Here is a 21,836-nt window from a genome sequence, read left to right on the forward strand (position 1 = left end):
TTCATGAAAGTCTAAATAATGGAAAGAACAAGACACTGATGGCAAGGCATCTTGTAGGACATGCAGCTAGTAGGAAAACCTGAAGTGTTTATGAAGAGTACACAAGGTCATTTCTGCTTTAATTGATGCTATGTCCCCCCAGGGTTTTGGGCCTCTCTGTTAGGACAGACAGTCTCTCTCAGATCCTTCTAAATCTTTCTTATGTCACTTAAAACAACATTTTTCTCCTTTCACACTACTGAAAACAGTCCAATGGTATGAAGCATCATCTCCAAATTATTCTGAACTGCTCTAGATTGCTATATCTAAAAATAAAAATCCATTTAAAGGGGGATGGGGGAAAGGACATATTTTTTTTATTTGGAGCTAGGTTCTTATCTTTTATACTATCACCTACTCAATTTCCATCTATTAAGTAAAATCGGTGCTTAAAATTAGTTCTCTAAGAGACACTTTTGTTTCCAACTGCTCCATAGAACACCACTGTTCCAGCCTGTGTGGCCTTAGCTCCTGGCTAAATCCTATAGCATTTTGGAATTTATCACAGAATCACAGAATTATTCGGGGTTGGAAGGGAACCTTAAAGTTCACCTAGTTCCAACCCCTCTGATATGGTCAGGGACACCTCATTTCCACTTTCTATGTCACCAAAAAGATGTTAAACAGCACCAGTCTCAGTACAGACCCTTGAGGAATGCCACTTGTCACTGATCTCCATTGGTATCTCAAGCCATTGACCACAACTCTCTGAGTGTGACCATCCAGCTAATTCCTTATCCACAGAGTCAGCCATCCATCCATCCATCCATCAGCTCCATAAGTTTCCAGTTTACAGACCAGGATGTCATGTGGGGCAGTGCTGAATGCTTTACAGAAGTCCAGGTATATGAAGTCAGTTGCTCTCCCCTTGTCCACCAATGCTATGACCCCTTCATAAAAGGCAACCAGATTTGTCAGTCGTGTTTTGCCCTTGGTGGAGCCATGTTAGTTGCCACCAAGTACCTCCACATTTTCCATTTGCCTTAGCAGAGCCCTCAGGAGGATCTTCTCCACAATTGTGCTGGGCACAGAGGTGAGACTGACTGGCCTGTAGTTCCTTGAGTCTTCTTTCCTCCCTTTTTGAAAATGGGGGCTATGTTTCCCCATTTCCAGTCAGTGGAAACTACACCAGACTGCCACAAGTTTTCAAATATGATGGAAAGTGACTTTGCAACTTCATCTGCTGGTTCCCTCAAGAATCAAGGATGGGTCTTTTCAGGTTCCAGAGACTTCTGCATTTTCACATTTTTCCTCCTGACTACTCTGTCATCAAAAAAAAAAAAAAAAATAGAACAAGCCCTGGTTTATGATTCCTTTGGAGTCAGCTCTCCAGGTGTTGACTTGATTCCTATCCAGCCCATGTGGAAGGTCACAGCAATACAATCTTAGCTTTCAGGAATAAGCACAATAACTCTGTATTTTCAAGAAGTAAAATGTCTGTGTTTTGTGATCACTGAAAAGATCAATAGTGATGAAAACAATTTTTTCTTGCCCTTATGATTTTGCTGGATAAGAGTAATACCAAAGGAACCTGTAAAAGTGCATATAATGTTGCACCAGCCATCAATTATCTCATGTATTACAAATTCTCTACAAGTTCTGGGATTTCTGTGTTAATTTTTAAGTTACCTGGAGCTATTTCTGAAGTTCAGAAGCCTGTCCCTTAAATCAATCTCCATAAGTCTTGAAGACTTCTATGTTTCTTCAGTTACCAAACTTTTAAAATACATTATTGCAGTGCTTTTCTAACACTGTGAAACCTCCAACCCCTGTCAGCCGAGGCTGGCAACTTTTAGGGATCTACACTGCATTTTAGCAGTGCTGCCAGTGTCAAACCTTTGATGACAGAGACTGTGTGCCCCTCAGAGAAGTGAAAGCACTGTCCTAGTCCATGCACAATCTGTTTTGGGCCAGGGCAGGCAATGGGAGCAGCGTTAGCTGTTTCCCTCTGTGCCCTTTTGTTAGCAAAGAGCATGCTGACATTCTTCTTCTTCTGTGGGGCCTTCTTATATTGTCCTAAAATTCCTGGAAGCAGCTCAAATCCTCCCTGGATGGGCTTCCAGAGAGTTCTTAAGGGAAAAGCTTATCTTTGTCATTATGTCTCTTGCCAGGTAAGACTCACCTCTGTCATTTCTCTCACTGGTCCTGGCAACTGTCTAGATAGAGCTGTCTGCTGAAATTGTACCCCAGCTGGAAAACAAGAGCCAGCAAAATGCACAAAAGTTTACCTTTGTGTCATCAGAAGCTGTCTCATTTAGACACTGCCACCAAGACTGTGCTTGTTTGAGACCAGATCAGGGATGAAGACCATCTGTTTGTATCCCAGCTTAAGGAAGACCAGAGTGATGCTCAAACTGGAGCCTTCAGAACAGCAGCTGGGTTAGGATGAATGATATGAACAGTAACAATAGCCTTAGAAAAATGTAAACTAGCTAGGGGTAAGCCCTTCAGGCATTAATCATGTCCTTATGGTAAGCATAAGAGGAATAAGGGATCAATCTAGGCCTTCTTGTCTGAAGGTCTTAGCATTAATACTAATGTATTTTAGGGATGCCCTAGGGAACATTTTACTCAAACTGTGGAAAGCTGCAGCTTAAGCTACATACAGCACTTCATGTGCTCATTATGATACTTCCTTTTCTGTTACTAAAAATTGTTAAAAATAAGCAAACAAATGAGTTGAGACAACACATCTGTAATGTAATGAAAGGCAGAGGAAATGCAGCAGTGAAGATTCAGCTGAAGTTGATTCATTGATATCTATTTAAATTAATGCAGAAATGATATTTTTTCTTCTGTGCATAGTGACTAAATGTATTCAGATAGTAACTGCATGATTAAAAGTCTCAGAAATGGAAATATTCAAAATCCTGTGCTTCATGAATATATAAACCTGGGAATTTTTAAAAACTCCTTAGGAAGTTTTAATAGCAACAAATGTTCAGTAGGAACACTTGGAGAAACAGAAATGGCACCTATATGCCTGAAAAGGATCTTTACATCATATCCTGAAATAAGCCCAGTATCTTAAAACTGGTAAGTATTTGTATGCATGTAATTAGATATCTATGAATGGAAGTAAGAGAAATTGATACTTTTTTTTTTTTTGGTGGTTCAATATGTCAACGATGCATTGAGAAGTGATTTTTCTTTCCTTCATATAGGTTTTAGACTGCAGTTGCATCTAATTTATTATAAATTGCTGTAAGTAATTATTTCACATTCACTAACACTACTCATTCATTCACTTTATCTGTTTGGGCTGGTGCTATCAGCTGCTATTGCTTTTATTGCTGCTACACATCCTGTAAGGATCTTCCACTCTTCAAAAAATAGCTCTGTTCAGGATCTCTAAGAGGTAGAAAATGCTTTTACAACAGTTTCTGGCATTTGTTCCAGCATTGACATGATATCTAACCTCACAGATTTTCTTCCTTTGCTAGTGAAGATGTTCTTTGAAAATATAGATAAATTTGATGAGAAGACAGTATGTTAGATTTTGCTTCCATGGATTAAATGTTCTGTAGAAATTAAAGATGAGAATAATTCCTATTTTTTCCCACAGGAAATATTCCTTCAAGTTTTGAACTGGACTACAAAGCTGAATCAAACTCTTAAAAATAATAATATTAAGTGTGCCTACTAACAAAACCATAGAATCATATACTGCAAAAGCTGTGCTTGGAGAATTCAAAGACACACTAACATAGGGCCATAAAATACTAGAATTTGAAAGTGTGGGAAATAAACTCTCCTCATGCTGAGAGATTTCCCCCCCTCTTTCTCCCCTGACAAAATTGGCATCTTTACTTGCATAACCATTATTTACCTGATAGATTCTGGAGGCAGCAAAAACATTCTGCAGGATATTTAATTACATGCCTTCGTCTCTCATCCCTTTCTTCTCAACATGGCACATGAATTTTTGGTCATTCTTCACTGTTCCACTCATCAATGTTCATTTTATCATGATAATTATTTCACAGGTGGGTACAGCTTGCTCTTCTCACATTTGCTAGTTTCAGTCACCTGCCCCTTAGACAAGATCTTAACTAACCATTTATTTTTGAGGTATAATGCTATCTTTTGTAGGGTCAAGTATATAATCTTTTTTCCATTCTGAAATAAGTTGTCCATGCATAGTGAGGTTTTTTTCCTCTTTTTGCTAGCGTTGCAACATAGACCCTGATGCAATTTTCCTGAGTATTTGATGGAGAAAGTAAGAAGCTGAATGCTGCAGAATCATAGAATAGTTTTGGTTGGAAGTGACCTTAAAAATCACCTATTTCCAACACCCCCTACCATGGGCAGGGACACCTCCCACAAGATCAGGTTGCTTAAAGCCCCATCCAACGCTTCCAGTGAGGAGACAGCTACAGCCTCCCTGGGCAGCCTGTTCCAGTGTCTCACCAACCTCACACTAAAGAATTTCTTCCTAATATCTCGTCAAATACTACCCTCTTCCTGTTTAAAACCATTACCCCTAGTACCATCACTACATGTCAGTGTAAAAAGTCCCAACTTTTACAGTACCTGTAGCCCCTTCAGGCACTGGAAAGATGCTAGAAGGTCTTCCCAGAGCCTTCTCTTCTCCAGGCTGAATAACCCCATCTCTCTCAGCCTGTCTTTATAGGAGAGGTGCTCCAGCCCTCTGATCATCTTTGTAGCCTCCTCTAGACTTGCATCAACAGCTCCATTGCCCTGTGTTGGGATTCCCAGAACTGAAAGCAGTACTGTAGGTGGGGAAGCCCCAGATGAGAAAAGAGGGACGAAATTTGAAATTCTGAATTCAAAAAACAATAACACCTGCCTGCCTGTGTTTTGTGAGATTATGGGCACAAAAAAACCCAAACCAACAAACCCAAAGCAACCAAAATGAAAAAACAAACAAAAAACAAACAAACCCCAAAGGCCAGCCTGCATTTGTTATGCAAACAATGAGAAAACTCCAACTGACTTCAGTGGAAGGACTGAAACATTACTTCAGTGAACTTTTGAGATTTAAATAGTTTAGACAGTTCCCCTCCTTCAGCTACATCACTGCTGAGCCTACCTCTGGATGAGGCAAGAGGCCTTGCAGGCCCAGGGATGGCTGCTCTCTCTGGCAGTGCTCAAGCTTTTGCACCAGGCATTTGAGAAGTACATTGCTGGGACACACACATGGAAAAGTCTTCCAACAACTCAACACTGAGGCAAAGAATGTCATGGTTTTACTTAAACTTAGTGTCTGAGGGAACAGCTGTGTGTGATTCCTGTTGGCAGGGTATGATGCTTTGTTCCTAAAACCAGTGGATCCTCTGTCATTTGTTTCAAGGTATGCAGGACCAAACAGATGGTCCGTGAGTTGGAGTCTGATCCTTGTCCTGATCCTTTATGAGTTACATGAAGAATGATGGGGGATGATGGGGGCAGTGCAGTATTGTTCATTGGTGTTCCCACAGCATCCCCTTCTTTACTGTCCCCTGTTGCTCTATCTCTTGGGAGCTGTGGTGGGGTGTCCCTGCAGTGGTTGTCCATGTTGTCTTCCGCAAGGCTGGCCTTGTGCTATGCATCCTGTCAGCCTCTCCACAAGCCCACGGGTGCAGTGGGAGCACGCAGAGCTCAGTGGGATGGCACAGCCTTCTAGCTGTTCTGAGCAAAAAGGCACATGAAAGGGCCTACTAAGGTGTCTTTTAGCAGATGAGCATATCTACCAGACCTGAAACAGGTTAATCAATGCATTTTATTTTTATGTTTATCCTTTAGATTAGAAAAAGGAGGTTTTTCGTAACTTTTGCATAAAATCTGTATTTTCTTATCTCAGAGGATTTGTTCTTAATAGAGATTACTGGAGTTTTTGGCAATATCCAGTACAATATAATCATACAGCCATGAAAAGGCTGGAAGATGTGGTCTGTCCTGCAGAAAACTCTACAGTCAATCAATCACCGTGGCAAAGTGGCAGTGACTGAGGACAGCAGTGCCCCTTTGAATTCTGTGAGATCTGTTTCGGAAGATGTTTCAAATACTTTTTCTTCTCGTTTTGTTTTTTTTTTTTTTTTTTTTTTGGTTTTTTTGGGTGGTTTTTTTTTTTTTTGTCAGATGACGAAGATCTCAGCCACATGCTCAGCTTTCTTTTGGTGCTGGCGACTTCACTGCCTATTTCAGGCTCCAGCATGGTAACGTCACTCCTGCATGGTTCCAGGAGAGCTGAAGTAAACACTCCCATGCAGTGCTCTGAGAGCCCACATACAGTGGCTCATGCTCATTCTGCCAACAGAGCTGTTTCATCCCAGACACTATATTGTCTGCATAAATAAACTGTAACCTGAATTCATACACCAGCCATTCGTCAGAGATTTTATTTCTATTTTTGCAGCTTGTAGTAATTATTTCCTCATAGGGAAGCTGATTCCGCTTATACTGACTTTTCTTAAGATGGAGCATCTTTTCTGTAGTTTCCTTGTACTTGTGATAAAGAAGGATTATTCACCTCTAAATTTATAACATCTAGACATGTTCCCACTTGCAGCACCCAGAGAGACATTTATTTGCTTCGCTCTTCTCAACACCTATTTAAAAAAACCTAATATTTTCCTTCTGGGAATGACCTTTAAAGAGTACTCTGGGGAGACCTAATAGTGACCTTCCAGTATCTGAAGGGGGACTACAGGAATGGACTGTTTGCAAAGGTCTGAGGTGATAGGATGAGGGGCAATGGTTTTAAATTAGAGAAGAGTAGATTCAGATTAGATGTTAGGAAAAAGTTCTTTACCATTAGGGTACTGGAAAAATGGAACAAGTTGCCCAGGGAGGTAGTTGAAGCCTCATCCCTGGAGATATTCAAGGTGAGGCTTCATGAGGCTCTGAGCAACCTGATCTAGTTGAGGTTGTCCCTGCTTACTGCAGGAGGATTGGACTAGATGAGCTTTAGAGGTCCCTTTCAACCCAAATTATTCTGTGATTCCTTTCCATCATAATTCGCAACATCATTTACATATCATGATGTTACAATTTTTTTTTTCCCCCCAAAATTCAGATGCCTATTTGGGCTTGTTTGATCTCATGTAAATGCTACTATTACCATATTTGTGGTATAACAAACTCCCATGATATATAATATGAATATAATTAGTCAAATTAATTGATAGGGAGCTTATAACATGAACACAGAGAAATGCTTGTGTCTTTAAGTAGTACAACCTCATAAAACTCATGTGATTAAACTGGTTTCTGGAATTTGCTTTCAACATTCTTGAGATCAATCAGTGCTGATGATTTCTTGAAGCTAAAATGTCCTCCACTGACAAGCTGATGCTGTGGAGCTTTCAGGCTCTTTCTGTGTAAGGAAGATTAAAACACTGAGATGAAAAAAGATGCCGAGGTCTCATTTTTCTGTGCTCTGTGGCACCATTTTGGTGGAAAGTGTAAAAGATTGCTGGTAATACATATGGGGGTGGAAAGACTTACTGCAGTGGAAGGAAGTAAGGGAAGACAGGCTCTCATCACATCAGGTCTGACCAGGTCTAAATCTGTCTTCTAAGGAGCAGCTTGTGAGGTTGAAGTGGCAAAATAGATCTTTAGTTTTTGATCTCAGATGCTGCTGAATTAAGTTCAGTTTTTAAGTCATTTGATCCCAAGTCCTTGATATTAGGCCAATAGGTGAACGAGGGGAAAAGAAATCTTTGTGAAATCAGGCACTTTTGCCTTGCTCATCTCTAACAGATCACTGAAGCACCCCCCCCTTGCCTCCTGGGGGACGTGTTGCTGTCTTCACAGGCTGGAACTATCATTCATGGCTTCATCAGACCTTCGGCTACCAGAATCATCTTGCTATTTGAGTCTTGACTTTCTTCTTCTTCCTGCAATGACCAATCTGTTGACATGCATTTGGAAACTTAGGTGGAGGGACAGGAGAAGGGGAAAGAAAAAGATGACATGAGAAAGATAAAAATTGGGAGGGACAACAAAATGATTAGGGAAACTATTTTCTCAGTTTCCTCCTGCTAAACGCTAATGAAAATCTTTTGAAGTGTTAGACCACACATTTTCAGAAGTGCCTGGGATCACTCTCTGCTCAAGATGCTGATCACCTGTTTTTTAGCTGAGGTTGATTTTTATGCTGAATGTCTGCTCTGCCACATCCAGTCATCAAGGCAAAATACTTCACCTGATGTAGCTAAATCTGATGATTTTTTAAACCCTTATCCTGATTTTTGGAGCTTGACTCATGGTTTCTGTGGAAAACTTCAGCTTGGCAAATGCTGAAAGCAGTGGGAGTATTTGCAGCTTGAAGGCACTGTTCAGCGAGAGGAAGGGTGGAGGAAGCTGCCCCTCAGCAATTAGTAGAATCGCTTTCTACGAAAGGACGTGTCATTTGGTAGGTTATTTTAGCATGCTGTACAGATGCAGATTATTTTTTAGAATTTTTAATTGGTGATACCATAGCAACTTTATACAATGAAAAACAGTCCAGGCCAGATTGTGCCTGACAACCACCCGCCTGTTTGGGGGTGGCAGAAAGCTGTACAGACCCAGGAGGACTTTGAGAGGCTCTTGATGCTCTGAGTCTTGGTGTGGAAGGCTTTCAGACAGGTGAAATGGGTTTCTAGAACCACAGCTAGAGGGTACAGGTCTATTGCCTTGTCCCCCCAGAGTTCTTTCTGTCTCCTTTTGGACTGGTCAAGATGTTGCAGCTAAAATACCAAGATACCAGAAAATAAGTTACATTTCCAGATAGGTTTTTAGCCTCATGAAACAGAGATGGGAGAGTGTCTAGAGAAACAGTGCAGGGCAGAAGTACATGTAACAGATCTATTGGTTTCTAGGCCTACTAATGCTGCTGTAGTCAATAGTTGTCTTTCAGTGATGAGTGAGAACTAAGCTTTACTTCTGTGTATCTGTCTTAAACACTGTCTGCCCTTTTGGGGTTAAAATTCTAGATGGGATATGTGAAGTTCTGGCCTCACTTTCCTTGGTATTAGTCTGACTGTGAGGGGCAGAGAAGAGTGTCCCCAGGTCCCTTGATGTAGGTTAGGGACCAGCATGAAGAGGCTAAATGTATGAATTGGACAGAATGGATGTAAGTGCAGTATATAAAAATGGATGATCTTGGCTAAAAGACAGAGAATAGATCAATCATGAGAGCACTGTGGTTCCCAGGCCAGCTAGGGAAGATGAAGAGCAGACAATGTGACTTTCACTGGGTAACAGTGATGGGGAAAAAACAGCCTTGGGGAGGCTGGGGCTTTCAGAGGAAAGTCAGATGTGATCCCTAAAGTTTGATAAGTAGTTAGGATAAGAGAGGATCAAAGCAGATTCATGTATGTAGTGTTTATTGCAGAGGCATAGTATAGCAAAGACTGTCTCTTTGTGAATTTAGTCTTTACCTGGAAACAAATTCAGTGCATGATTAAACCATTCCAAATGTGTGGAGAACGGTGACTCTTGTGAAGGAAAATAGTAATGACAGTCAGTTTTAAAAACTTTGCAGAAGCTTGAATGGGAAGGACTGAAGCTGATCCAGGTAGTGGAGACATGAAGAAAGTACCTCATGTGACAAACTCAATTTCCCCCTTTCTATATGGAAGAGAAAGGAGAGGTATAGGAAGGACTTTCTTACCTTGATAATACCAAACTTCCTTCTGCAAGGCCCTTTGCAGCCCTCAGTTATACACAAACAGGTGTATAGGAAAGGACCTTGAAGGAAGAGCAAGATAACACTTGGGAGCTAGCTGCTTCATTCTCCATGTAGGTTTTAAAAAAAGCTAACACAGAATATCAGTCTGCTAAACACTCAAGCTCAAATATTTTCCCACCCTTTTGGGTAGCCCTGTGTCCCTGGTCGTTCCCTAGAGATCTGAACAAATCGGCTTAAAAAGTACAGCAGAAGAGGAATGTTGCTGAGTGTCCCTTCATTCAAACCACTCCCCATGGGATTTTCAATGGAAGAAAGCAATCTGACTGTGGGAAATGAAATATTCTTGAAGCTATGAGGAGAATTCATCATAAGCTAATGCTATCACATCAGAAAACCACCTGAAAACCTCTCCAGGGGTCTTTCAATAACAATTTTAAACTGTATTTTCTTCAAAGATGGAGGAATACACTGTGTCTCTGTGTATGCATGTTACTATTAATCTATGAGAATTTAGCATTAATTATCAGCTTAAAGAAATCTGCCAAAGACTAATTAGATTTATATTTGTTAGTTTCTGCTGCCTATGAAAAGGAAGTTCTGCATTTTGAATAGTAGTCTATGAATCATTGAAGTGTTTCTTTTTTAATGAGGGAGGTATTAAATACTGATCTCCATTCTGCCAGTGTGGTCAAGGAATGTCACTGCTGGTAAGTTACCTTTTTAATTCATGATTGCCTATTGTTTTTTTAACATATTCAGAATACTAAGCTGAATTTTTCTCTCAACATGAAATTTCTTTTAATGATAAGCTAAATACTAAATACATGAAGCCGAATGTTAATCATTTACTTCTGCATAATGCTGTGCATGCTGTACTCTCTACATCCCTTCTCTGCTCTGTTAAAATGGTAGATAACTGTTTCCCTATCCAAGTAATCTTAGAAAGATTACTTGTGGTTGTAATTTTAATACCAGTTTATGATAAAAGATTATCAGAATGTTACCATTTTTGAAAAACGGTGTCACTTCATCTTTCATAAATACTAATTAAACATCTCAAGAATACGTCAGTGCCAAGATTCATGTCAGCAGTTACTGCAGCTTGTTATTGTAAGATTAATTCTGACACATTCCTTCCAGCACAGCAAGCAGTGGGATCCTGTGCAGCACTGGGAAGAAGTCATCTCTCTAGAGACTGCCAGTAGGTATCCAATAGGAAGGAAGGCTGCTTTCTTTAACAAGATTAAAAACTCTCTTCTGACATACTCCCTAACTGAATCATCTTGAACTGTAAGTCTCACCACGCAGAAGGAATGAATATATCACTCATCACCCAGTCTTCTCTCTTTCTGACACTGTTAGGCCATTTGTATTACAGCATCCACGCAGCCTGCCTGATGCCTGGCTGTAGGGCTGGCTTAAGGAACCTTCTCTAGACCGGTCAGGGATCATTCACAGCTGCAATAACTGGCAATGATTTCTTGACTACAAGAACATCAAATGAGGCTTGGTTCCTTTGAGCAGTTACTTGCTGTGAAAGAGATCTAGGGCGGAGAAATATTCTGTTCATCTGGCATGTATGCTGCTGATTCAGGGGCATTCACTGGGCTCTGCTTAGAGGGGTGCTGGTGGTGGTGTCAGTGTTTAAATGTTACCAGTTTATTTAGCTGGGATATCATTGCTTCAGCACCCAACAGAAAAACAAGTAGAAAAGCTGAGCTGAAAAGCTAAAAATGCACTTTAAACAAGGCACGTGTAGTTTCAGCAAATACAATGAGATTTTTGGAAGTGATGCCAGCTCACGCACCTTGCAGGATTCATTGCATAGACTTTTTCCAGTGCAGCAATGTTTCACCCATATGCAAGGGCTGGTATTTTAAAAGCAATGTAAAATGTTGCATCTCCTTGGTAGATCTCACCCTCAAAAGAACTGCTTTAATTGTTCAGATTCACAGGGGTCCTGTTACAATGCCTTTTGGGTATCATTTCATTTTACTCTGAATGCTTGTGAAGCTGTAGAGTATGGTGACAGGGAGATATGGATAGACAGTGATTCAACACAATACAAAGACCTCTTGCCCAGCAGCACACTGTCAAACAGTATTCTGTCTTCTTTCACAACATGTTGAGACCCAGATTTTTCAGAACAGTGTAGGCATTTGTGTGTCCAGTTGGCATTTGCAGTCTCCATGAGTGTTTGTGTGCAGCTGTAACAAAATGCAAATGTAAGGGATGGAACATGTATCTAGTGGCCTCTGTGACTAAGGTGATTCAGAGAGTAGTGCACTCACTCAAAAGTGGATTCTAATCATAGTGCAGTTCTGAGAACCAGTCTGAAAACTTTGATCCTCACAAGAACTGGGGCATACATTAGTGTTGCTGTTCATGCTACATCTTTTTCTCTCTTTTTCTCTTTTGAATTTAATTTTTCCTAATGAGATACCATTTATTTTTTAAAAGCACTGCATATCCACAACCAAAGAGTTGTTAAATACTTAAGCCTTCTGTTATCCTCCTGTTTTCTTCCGACTTGAAGTGAGTACATGAAGTCTTGCTCCTGTTTTGGGTAGCTAATGATGGGGTTTGACCTCAGTATTAATCTGAAGATGAAAATGAAAGTGGCCTGGCTAATCCAGGTGTTTCATCAGGTTATATCATGCTATAAGATACATTTAGACATTGTAGTCTGTAATCAAGTGCTACTTGGAATCAAGTGCATCATCTAGATACTGTCTTTGACCACGAGTCTAAATACATACTGGAAAATAAGGAGTTAAGATCAAATGCCAAGACGTGTGCCTGCGAAGTGGTGTGTGTGTGTGTGTGGTGCTGTTCTGAGCACGCTAGTGCATGGAAAAGAGGTATAAACACAAGAGATGACAGAACAATTTTTAATTTCTCTCACCATCATTGCTGAACAGCAAGTGGGAGACCAAACCATCTTTACAGAAAGCTGTGAAGCGTGATGGTGATTTTTGGCTTTGTCACACACGTACTGCATAAATGACAGATTAGTCCAAGCAGTATCTTAGTTGAAGAACCTAAGCCTGCACAACTGCTTGTAGGCTGATCAAAATCTGAATTCATGGATTGATGCATGAAAACCTTGAGTTTTCTAAACATCCCAGGCTGAAATGTTCTTCTTAGCAACAGCTCATGAAGTGAGGAGAAGTACAGTGATACTGGCTGGTTGCGTCAATCATCATCTTTGCCATCATCCATTTGAAGGGGAGGGATATTGTGATATTCTTTGCTGGTTTTAAATCTGAACATTTGAAAAAAAAAAAACAAACAAGTCCTGTTCTGTTGCTGAAAACCACTGAATAACTACCCTAAGGAGAGTGTTCCATTATTAAACATAGCAAAAATGGGCTTCTTTCTCGACCTCAGGGAGACCACAACTCTATAATATGACTTTTTTAGGAAAAGTCTCAAATATCATCACAAAAGACATCCAGATAGGTTGGGTGTTTTTTGGAGTTTTTTTGTTTTGTTTGTTTGGGGTTTTTTGTTTTTTTTAAGGTAGAGAAAAACAATTTTTGTCTATTCCCAGTTAATTCTGACTAAGTTCAAGGACGCATACTGCATTCACACATGTGGAACAGGACAAGCAGACCTTTTGGGGCACATTTTTCAGGCACATTTTAAAAATCTTTAAACATTATATAGGGATTTCCTTTGGTTTGTTTCTTTGATTTATTTACTATGGAGTCTGAGTGTTGTAGCTTAGATGGCACGTGCAGGATAATGTCCCAAGGATATGGGAAGGAGGGAGCTAAGAAAGGCTCTTGTGTCGAAGGAAAAAGGCATAAGAAAGAAATTAGTCTCATTAATGTATAGGGAAGAAGAGGGAAAATTAATGATGACTCAGAAATTGATGAGATGAAGTTTCAAATTTCTTCCTTCAGGCATTTTTGAGTGGTGAATATATAAACATTTTGTGTAGAACATATGGAGGAAACAAAGCTTTTATTTCCACTTGTATAACTAAAAAAAAACTGTTGAGTTGATAGGAAAAGAAAGGAAAAGAGAAAATGAAAAAAGGAGGAAGAAAAAAGGAAAAGAAAAAAGCAAATTTATCTGAGATTACGCATGAAAAATTTACATTCAAAATAAATACTTTTTGTTTTGTTTTGTTCTGGTAATTTTAGAAGGACTTCCAAGTAAGAAGGAAAAGGAAGCTGAATGGGAAGCAGAATGCCACTTCCACAGATAACCAACTATTCGTACCCAGAGAAGATACTTGGTTCATGCAAGTTTCTTAATTTAAACTTAGTAAGTATGATTTACTCTGTCCTTATGCTTAAAATAACTGCAATTTCAAATGCATAATGTACGTATACCACAATACTGGGGATGGTGACATCAGAGTGCTTGTTAAAGGGTACACCACTGTTCAGTCTGTTCACTGTGTTGGTGTATGACAACCATTGGGGCTGTTGAGCGTTACCGAAAGCTGACAAAATAACTGGACTTCCACCAGAACGAAGTAACCAATTCTTTTCCTCAAACAGAGATGGTTGTTAACTATTCCAGAAGAGTAACTGTTAAAGCATTCAGTCTCAGAGATACCCTAATGAAGACAGAAGGCTTATATAGGCTTGGCTAGTCCCCATGGTAACAGCCTTTCTACTGGGTTACCATAGGAATCGTCAAAGCCTTTGTAAGCCTCCCCTAATAGAGCAGATACGCTTTCCAGGCAGACTGGAATATCTGCTGGAGGATACACCTCCTGTTGTTAAATATAAATAAAAACAGATTTTGTTTTGGGGTGGTACTCCTCTCTGTTTAACCAGCTAGGCTGCTCCTTACGTTAGAGTTACATTGAACAATGGAGTCACCTTTGATACAGAAAGAAGTGTGAGAGTTAAATGGGTTTACAAGCAAGATAACCCATATATGTTTGTACCCAACCTGGAGGGAACTGCTGCTCCTATACAGCACTCCCCACCTATCCCAGACATGCAGGACATTGCCCTTACACCTTCCTGAAGCCCTTGCCCAGCTTCCCTCGGTCTGAAGCTTTGCTGGACAGAAGTTATACAATGGGAAACAGACAAGCAAGAAATGGAGCCAAAAGAAACAAACAGAAACCCCAGCTGAATGAAACAAGCAGAAAGCAAGCCAGTGACTTCAGCTCTGTAAGTCTTTCAAGCCAATTGTTGTTTGGAACTTCTAAGTAATTTTCCTTGAAACCATTACCTGGACACAGTTCCAGTAGTTTTTCAGGTAGCTACTCAGGAATTACAGTTTCACATCCTTAATCCTGAGGCTTTGCAAGAACAGGGAAAGATGGTGGAGAACTGTGCACCTACTTGCTGGTCTTGTCATCACAGGCTTCATTTTATTCAAGAGACCTCGACAAATGAAAGATTTTAGTTCTGTTTGAGCTCCTAACATAAACGCAGCGTTCTCCATGCAGAGGAATGACATTAATAAGCTGCCTTGTTAAGGAAATCTAGCCAACATCTTCAGGGCTTGTTATTTTTCCAAACATTTGCTAGCTACAAGGCTTTCTACTGTAAAGCTGACAGCATCATAATGCTTTGATATTCCACTTTCCAGCTGGCTAAATTTCATTTTACAGTTTGGGCTTATAAATCAGTGGAGCTGAATTGAAGGAAACAGTATTACAGGACAACGCTAGCAGAGAATTTGGCTCTTTAGTTCCAGTTTCCAAGATACCAGCTTCAGCACATGTAAAGATCTCTACGAAAAACAGTGGGAATAGTTACGTGCTTTGGTTAGGCATGTACTTCCTTGTCTTACCAGAGAAAGAATTCTGACTGGAGAAAAGAAAGGGTTTGGAATTACCTGAATCTCTGTTTGTTTTAAAATGGGTAATTGGACTGCCAAGGTGAAAGCTCCTTTGTATTGTAGCAAGTTTACACAGATAGTATGGCAATATACATGTCGTACATTACTCCTTTTCAGAGCTGGTAAAAAGGCAATATATTTTTTCCAGAAAAATACTTGAATGAAGACAGAAATGTCATTGAATTCACAAGTAATAGGGATGCCTCAGTTTGGACAGCCTAGCCTAAAGATGATCTGTCTGGTTACCCAGAAGCATGCAGTGAAAATCTGAGGATTTCGGTCACCTAGTAGAGATCTGTGAGGCAGAGGTCTGTAGAGAAACGAGATAAACCAGGTGCCTCGAATTGCCAGTGAGTGGGTGTGAGTCCACTGTGCCTGATCAGGACAGGCCCCTATTGGGCATGAGCAAGGCCAGGGGGCCAATAAAGGTGGGACACACACCCACAGAAAAAAGCTCAGCTCACTCTGGTGCGAGGCATGGAGAGGCCAGCAGCTCGTTGAGCCTCTGGAGCAAGAAAGGCACCTCCCGCTACACTTCTACCCTGGAAGCGCTGTGTGGTGGCTGGAGTCCTGGAAGAGACCAGCAGCTCGTCGAGCTTCAGGAGCAAGAATGGCTCCTCCCGCAACAGAGGTCTGTTTACAGGGAAAGGGGATGGGAAAAGAGAGAGGATTTGTAGAAGAGTTAATAAGGAATTCTTCTGTGCATCGGTAATTTAAAGGCTGCTTTCTGCCCTCTGCCAATTAGCAGTTGCTCTTACACAGAATTGGTCCCACATATTTTTGGTTCCATTTCATGGGTCTGACAAAAGTCACAAAGATGGAGGTCTAAAAATAAAGCCAATACTAAAATTCATTGTGTGGTTCAACTAGTTATGTGCCCACCAAATGGAACAATGGAGATTTAATTTCAGGCATTTTATTCTTTGACCGTGAGAACAAAGAGAATGATGTGGCCCAGATAACATTTCTTAACTCATATTATTCAGAGCTTCTAAAAGGCCTTGTGAAAATGTCTCTACCTGTGGTTTTCTGTAAGAGTGTACTTAGTATGTAAAATTTTTTTTTCCTAGTCTATCAGGTTGTGAAGAAACTCCTACACTCAATGCAGCCTCCCAGTGAAACAGCTGATATGTTTGGTATGTTTTTATGTTTCCATTAGAAATCACTGAAAATCATATTGTGTTCTTGTGCAAAACATATCACATGAACAATCTGGCTGGCCTGCAGGGCATGTGCCACATCTGCTCCTCTACTGAAGGTGATAAATGGGTGGGGGTGGGGTGAATATAATTGGCAATTTAATGGCAACAGGAACTTGTTCTAAACTCCACTTGTAGACTATCTGCTGACAGATGCAATGTCTTTGTCAGTGGGCAAGAGACTGGGCAAAGTATTTGAATTCTGGTGTCTGTCTCTATCTGCAATTGGTCTCACTTGTATCACCACTACTTTGTCTCCTCCCCATCTTGTGTTTCCTGATTTGTCCTGCAGAGCCCAGGGGTTTGGATCAGACCTTGCAGAGGGATGCAACATGCTTAATTTTCTAGTTCTCTCCCTGGCACGTTGTCTGCAGCAGAAGTTTCCATTAGTGTACCATGCTTTCCTTTCCTCACAAATGCAAGTATACATACACAGCATACTGCATTATCCTTGTCTTTCCCATTTGGAGGGCCATTTCTCCCCCTGGCTATTCTCAGGCATGTGTAAACACATCAATTTACACAGAATGTTTGCTGTAAAGACAGGCTGGTTGGGCCACCTATCCTAGGGACCAGAAGTAAAGGGAAGACAAATATACTGGAGTGTCTTTGGCTCCTGTATATTCTGCTCAGGCTAAGGGCAGAGGTAATGGAGGGATGCCATGGTTGGATGCAAGCTACTGGGAAGGGCAGGCTGGGAAGATGAAGATGGGAAGCTGTCCTTTGTGAGAGAGAGCAATGGGAATGCATAAGCTCTGCCACTCAAGAACTTATGGGGTTAGATTTGAGGGTAGAGAGATGTGAGGAATTTAGCAGTGGGTGTCTGCTACAGATCAGTTGTCAGAAAGAAGATAATGATGCCTTCTTCAGATAACATAAAGAAACCTCTTGTTCCCAGAGCAACTTTGGCCACCACAGTATCTTCTAGAGGGACAACAGAGAAGGGCACAAATGATGCAGGAGGCTTTTAATGTGAATTAATGTCAGCTTTCTAACATGAGTGATTGATGACGTGACAAGGGGAGGCATTCCACTGTGCCTGGTACTTACAAACAAGAAAGAACTGATCAAGGATGAAAAGCGTGGGGCAGCTTCTTCTCAGTGGTTCCCTGTGAAAGCATAAAAGCAATCAATGGGCACAAATGGTAACACAAGAAATTCTATCTAAACCATCAAGAAAGTCTTTGGGCTTCTTTACTGGGAGGGTGGTCAAACACTGGTAGCTGAGAAAGGTTGTGGTGTGGAGTCTCCACTGTGGGGCTATACAAAAGCTGACTGAATGCAAGTGTGAGCAACCTGTTGTAATCCATAGAATCATAGAAACGACTGGTTGGAAGGGGCCTCAAGGATCATCTGGTCCAACCCTTCTAATATTATTGTTTATATGATATGACTCAGCACCGCATAGAGATGAGACTTAAAACTTTCCTAAGTGGGGAAATCCACCACTTCCCCTGGGAGACCATTCCAATGTCTGACTGTTCGCAAAGTGAATTGACTTTGAGCAGATGGGGTAGAGTAGGTGATCTCAAGAGGTCCCCTCCAGTCCAGCCTCAACTGCTCTGTGACTCTAATTTTGTAAAATAATAAAGGCAGCAGAAAGACTCAGATGAGAGTGGAAGAAAAATGTGTGTGTTTTATGGACTAGTAGGACTTCTTCTTTCTTCCCTGCTCCCCATGCCTTTCTTTTGCTACGTCATGACAGTGAAATTATGAGCCTCCTCTCCTCATTTTCCAGCTGACCTCATCAGCTGCAAGACTGCAGGGGCACCAAGTGACCACAGCACTAGAGGACCTTACATCCTTTGCTCGGTGCCTGCAGAGCCTCTTTGGACTGGTATGACATCTTAAAGACTATGTATTCTGTTGGTTTTGACTGGATATGTGAGTCCAGTGCTGGTTTAGTGTTCACAGAAATTTTTTAACTTGAGAGACAACATGTCTTAAACAAAGAAAAACAAAAAACAGGTGGATATTATTATATCCCTGCTTGGAACAGCCTGGGCAACCATCCCTAGGGTAAGGAGGAAAAAAGATCACTGAAGAAATACTCCAACCTACAGCATGGATGGGAGGATGGTTGAAGTATCCGAAAAATAGGAGCTGTTGCCAAGGAAAACTGAAGGTTTTTTAAAGTAAAGAGAAATCATGTCAAGGAATTTCTGCACTCTGTGTCACAGGTACCTTTCTGAAAAAGCTACAGTGCTGCCACAGGAAAGGGCTTGGGGACACCAGCACTTGCAGCTTGCACGCCTTGGGGAGGTGATTGGCATTAGCTGCAGTTAAAGAAACTACAGAGTGTTTTTCTTGCTAGAAGTGAAATGCTGATGCCAAGAATCGAGTAGAAAGACAGGGAAGTCTTTTTGACTTCCTACCTTGAGCTTACCTTGTGTGTCAGTTTAAAAGCTCAGGCAATTTAACACATGGAGAACAAGGGGTAGCCTCTGACTGTCAAGACAAAGCACAGAACTGAGAGTTGAAGACAAGGGAGGTCTAAGATCTTTTTAGTTCATTCAATTCTGTTTGCCCAGGATATTTCAGCAGCTGAACAGCCTGTAGAGCAGCCTTGAGTGCAAATGTGCATATGTATTTTTTATTTTTGTGGAAGAATTCATGCGATTACACTCATACACTTGATTGGGGTGCATGCTTGAAATCATCATTCCTTCATTCATTTAATGCCTATTTCTTAAAGTAGTAAGAATTTCTACGGAGAAAATATCAAGAAAGTAAAGTGGATATATACAGTGCTATATACAGTTAAGCTGTAGGCCAAGCTCTAAGGTAAAGAGGCAAAGTACTCTGGGTGCCAAAGGAGCTGTGCCAGCAGGGACAGTGGAGAATTTACTCTGTACACAAAAAGATGATTTTTCTCTCTGCCCACAGTTAGTCTGTTAACAGCTTTCAAGATCACAGTAGATATGAGGAAGAAACACTTTCGGAAGATCCCAGAAATGCTGAGTTCCAAACAAGGAAGTGAATGTTTATGAGAAACATTTTTGAAAATATTAGCCTTTGACAATGTAGGCATACCTTTTAAGCTGAATGGGAGGGGTGAGGTTTAAAATCATCAGGAACTCCTTAAAAATTCATGTCAACATATAGCCTAATGGGAGCAACAATGGGCTTGAAAATATCCCTGAGACAACTGGTTGCTGTGTCACAATGTGTAGGGTAAAATAAATAAATAAAAAAGATTTAGTAGGAATAATAAAGAAGACATAATCTAAAAAAATATAACCACCCAAACCTGTCATTAGTTATTTATTTTATTATTAGTTGATTAAATAATGGTGTATGTTGGGGTTTTTTTTGTTTGTTTGGTTTTTTGTTTGGTTTGGTTTTTTTTTTTTTTTCCTCTGTGCTGGAAGTATTGATTGAGCAATGAAAACAAAAATCAGAAATAAAGGCTTAAGGAAGTCTGCAGTCCCTGTCTGTAGCACAGACTAAGTATTTATGGACTGCACATATTTATTGTGTATGATGGTAGCAAAATTTCTCTTCTAGAGGAGGAAAAAATTACTAACAGCTGGAGAAGATTCTAACATAATAATTTTAACCTCTCTTTATAAACATTCTTTTTTTATTTATTTTTTTTTTATTTTTTTTTATTTTCTGTCCTAATACTGATAGGTAGTGGTGGCATTGCAGAATGGAGGAGTAAGGGACAATGTTAAGCAAAACGCATACACTATAGTTTTGTTTATTCATTGTAAAAACACTACAAAGCAGTTGAGATTATTTAGCTCTCATACTTTGGAATACTGGAAAAAAAAAAAAAAAAGACCATGCTCTTTTGAAGGACTTTGTAACTTTTCATATACGTATGCATATAATTATCCAGATGGGTGCTTTTTTGCCTTCAGCTGAATTGCCACATGTCTGACGCTGTGAGTCTAAGGATAAGGCAGCAGAAAACACACTAAAGGCTACACCTTGTAGCAATCATTGTTTCGTAACAATTTGTAACATGCTGCAAAAGACTTATGAATTCTTATTTTTCGAACATATTGAAGTTTTTAACTTAAAAGTTTTAAAGTTCTAGTGCATATATCTTATTACCTTGATATTCCATTACTTGTGCTATTCATTTTTGCGTGATGTTGCTCATGATTTTTCATGATACCTTATTTGTGTGCATGCCCCCCCAAACCCCTACTGTAAAGGATTCCATTGGGATCCCTAGCAGCTAGGAAGCATTAAAAACTGGGTTTTTTTGTTTTAATAGATAATTTCACTGTAAATTGTAGATATTGAGCAGTCTGAATGATCCACCCAAAATCTGATTTAGAAGAATGGGAAATGAGAAGTTAGACACATTTTGGTGTCTAGAATAACTACTTCCAAGTTTTCTGAGGGCAGATTATGCTTCTGGGCTCTGAGACTGAAATTATTATCTTCTGCCTCCTGAGCAAAGATCAATAAAATCAATTTTAATTGGTGATATTGTTACCGTCCAGGGAGAAGAATGTCAACAAATGGAGGAAAAAGACCTGGAACCAAATTTTTCAAAACTAGGCTGAAACATTGATCATACTGTCACCAACTATTGCTGAACCTAAACATTCAGTTTTAGGTTTTCCAGCATTAGAGAAACACATTAAAAAGCCATGCGAACTTCAACATCTGGTAGCCTGTGTTTTTATGTGTCAGAATAATATTCCTGACATATGATCATAATAAAGCCACAACTCATATAACTGGTATACATTTTGTGTCTTTACTGAGCTCAGATATGCTATATTGCACCCAATCTCATTGTTTAGCACTAAAATGTTATGGGCTGAGCCTCTTTTCTAAGATTCTGGTTGTGTAAAAATGTCTTGAAAGGGGGTCTAGATTTGGCTGGGGCTTTCATAGGCATGGCAGTCTTGATGAATTCATTGTGACCTATAGTGCCCAGCACTTGAATGATGCAAAACAGAAGACAGTGGTTCACTGACTGTTACTTCCTATGCTTCCCTTTGATCATGCCATAAACGTTTTATACTGACACTACTGTCTTTTGCTTGCATTTTGCAGTCATATTCCATGCGTGTAAACGGAGCAACAAATGCAAGAGTCCTGCAATTTAAAATTTCAGCCCTTTCCACAGATGCAATTTTCAAATATAACAGGATGGTTATGGAAAGAGAAAACAGTGGTGAAGGTAAGGGTATGCA

This window comes from Calypte anna, chromosome 2 (genome assembly GCF_003957555.1).
Source record: "Calypte anna isolate BGI_N300 chromosome 2, bCalAnn1_v1.p, whole genome shotgun sequence".
In the NCBI taxonomy this organism is placed as follows: Eukaryota; Metazoa; Chordata; class Aves; order Apodiformes; family Trochilidae; genus Calypte; species Calypte anna.